At 44.4% G+C, this 3,033-nt stretch overlaps 1 non-coding gene and 1 pseudogene across 1 annotated transcript; one reads left to right on the top strand and one right to left on the bottom strand.

Annotated features, from left to right (window-relative positions):
• Positions 1–347: 347 nt before the first annotated feature.
• Positions 348–1,642, bottom strand: LOC105547633 (annotated as a pseudogene).
• Positions 1,528–1,599, top strand: TRNAA-AGC. The gene has a single exon. It is a non-coding gene; the product is annotated as a tRNA-Ala (tRNA).
• Positions 1,643–3,033: the final 1,391 nt, after the last annotated feature.

Below are 3,033 nucleotides of genomic sequence, written 5' to 3'. Positions count from 1 at the left end.
TTCCTGGGTTCAAGTGATTCTCCCGCCTCAGCCTCCTGAATAGCTGGGATTACAGGCATCTGCCATCATGCCTGGCTAAGTTTTGTATTTCTGTAGAGATGGGGTTTCTCCATGTTGGCCAGGCTGGTCTTGAACTCCTGACCTCAGGTGATCCAACTGCCTTGGCCTCCCAAAGTGCTGGGATTACAGGCTGGCGGCACCACGCCCACCTTACATTGCATTGTGTCTTTTTCAGCATTATTCAGGTTTTGTTAGATTTACGTCTAAGTATTTCTTTTTTGTTAGAAATTATACATGTTACTGTCTTTTTAAAATTATTATTTTTTTTTCAGGTTACTAAGTTCTCTCCTTTAATATGGCAATATTCAGCAGCTTACTCTACTCTTTTATCCTTTGGTTCCCCGTGACAAACAATGCAGTAATAATGCCCCTGGTTTCAGTTCCTCTTGGATGACATTTATTAGCAGAGAGAGAGACCTGGTGCTTTAGCTGAAATTTGTCAGCCCAAGAAGTGCACTAACTGCTCCAAAGTATTCCTCAGGTTCTAGAAACAATGCTTTCAGTTGACCTTTTGACCAGAAACCCAGTGCATATGCCAAAAGTTTCATTGAGAGGGAATTGACATGTAAAACGTTTCCAACAAAGACAACTCTGTTTATTTCCTCATTAACAGCACACATTCGTGCCACAGAACCAAAGCTATTGGTGATAGTAACTAAAGCAGCTCTTGCCAGATCTTCTTTACTAACAGATTCTCTCTTCTCCTTATAAATCATATTCCTAAAACTAGATGTTACAGTCCAACCTGGCAAACCAAATCTTTCATGATCTCCTCCATAAATATCACAGGACAGCTTGTCAGCTTGTGTGCTGTCACCTTTGGATGCCATTTCAAGAGCCTCTTCAAAACTTTCACAGCCATACGATAAACTGCATAAACCCAGAAAGGTACCCTCTCCAAGGCTTGTCCCAGTCACTCGTTTGTAGTTGTCTTTGGAATGGACTGCTAAAATACTGACTCCTGAGCCAATGCTCACTACAAGCAGCAGATAGGGATCATCCGGGTTAAAAGGCATCTTTTGGCGTCGCTAAGGTTCTGGGCATTAGCTAAATAACAGCACTCTGCTTGTCCATTGAAACTGACAGAGTCTATACACAGCAAACGCTTTATAAGACAGTCAAGTTCATCCAAGTGGAGGTTTCCAATTGTGCGAAAATCTTTTTCAAACTTGTAGGCACCACCTCTTGTAGCACATAGCACCCTTTGCAATGTTGACAAGTTTTTATCTCTTCCCATTTGGATAAAAGTAGACAGGTCCTGGGTTGGAAAACTGATAAAGTGCAAGTCCCCTCTTTGGCCGAAAAGTGTTAAATCTTTCAGTTCAAGGTGTACATCCCGAATGCCGGTGGATCCATATGTAGGAATTAACAGTGGAATTGGAAACATATAATGATTATCCTGACACAGAGGGCAGACTCAGATATTGGCGGTCACCAACCTGTTTTCTGAACCACTTGGGTCGTCGAGGGGGTATAGCTCAGTGGTAGGGCGCGTGCTTAGCATGCACGAGGCCCTGGGTTCGATCCCCAGTACCTCCAGGTTTCGCTTTCTTCCCCGGGACACCAGTAAGAAGCGGTCCATGACATTCCCCAACTTTAGAATTTTCTGTCTGTCAAAGTGAATTGTGTTGGTCTCTGCATTTCTCTCTCATACAGAGGGTGATTCGTGTTCACGTGAGGTTATTTGCTGCTTAGGATTACCCGCCTATTCTTGGCAAACAGACCCATCAATCATTAACATGGACCACGCACGGGGGGAAGCAAGTAGCATTCCTGGCCATCCAGCTGATTTCTAACTGTAAATGAAATCATCAGAAACTGTAGAACTGTGTGGCCCAAGTCTGATTTCAGATCAGAAGCTAAAAGGCTCAAGTCCTTTTCTGTTTCTTTTTCTAACTCCCCCTAACCAGGTTGCAGAAGCCCTACAAGATTTCACTAAAAGATTACACTGCCAGGGGTTGATGATTTGATGTGTGGTGGTCACTTTTTCCATTGGAGACCCACAAACTCTGAAACTTAAACTATTTAACTACAAACACACAGCAAATGACAAACAGATAGCATTCACCTCAGCTAAAATTTGGTGGAAGTAAAAAGCACTTCTCTGGGTCCTCTGAGGAAGCTTCTGGTCTGAGATGCTAACACTGAACTCCAGGAACCAAGATCAGGATAGGAGAAAGCTCATTTTGTTGTTTTACATAAATAAAAGTAATGAATGTTTATTCTTCTAATCCCAAAGGATCCTTTTGTACCTCACTGTACTTACTCTCCAGGATTGACCTCCTTCTAAGCTAGGGAACAACCCATACCTCCAGATTAGAGCTCTTTGTGGTATCACCGTGCTAAGTAGAAATCCTCAGGGAAATTTTCTGCAAGCATGTTAATACTGTCTTGTTAAAAGAAAATCTGCTTTTATTTTCAGCTCTATTTCATGCCAACGAAGGAAATAAAAAATAAGTTACTAAACACCCAGAAGGCAGAAAAGCGACCTTTCTCTCTCTCTCCATCTGCAGAAGCCAAGCAAGCGTGTGGGCTTCTGTATGCATTCTTTCTTTTTTTTTTTTTTTTGAGATGGAGTCTCGCTGTGTTGCCCAGGCTGGAGTGCAGTGGCGCGATCTTGGCTCACTGCAAGCTCCGCCTCCCGGGTTCACGCCATTCTCCTGCCTCAGCCTCCCAAGTAGCTGGGACTACAGGCGCCCGCCACCACGCCCGGCTACCTTTTTGTACTTTTAGTAGAGACGGGGTTTCACCGTGTTAACCAGGATGGTCTCGATCTCCTGACCTCGTCATCCGCCCGCCTCGGCCTCCCAAAGTGCTGGGATTACAGGGGTGAGCCACCGCGCCCGGCCTGCATCCTTTCTTTTACTCACTTTCTAAACGCTGTGACGGCCACCATCTATCAAGCCATCGCTAAAGTCAATCTGAGGTCAACCCACTCGACTTGTGAGGGATTCATCTATACTGCCTCTGCAC

This window comes from Mandrillus leucophaeus, unplaced genomic scaffold, assembly GCF_000951045.1.
Source record: "Mandrillus leucophaeus isolate KB7577 unplaced genomic scaffold, Mleu.le_1.0 Scaffold392, whole genome shotgun sequence".
Lineage (NCBI taxonomy): Eukaryota > Metazoa > Chordata > Mammalia > Primates > Cercopithecidae > Mandrillus > Mandrillus leucophaeus.
Note: the sequence above shows the minus strand (reverse complement) of the source record. Positions and strands in the feature narration are given on the sequence as shown.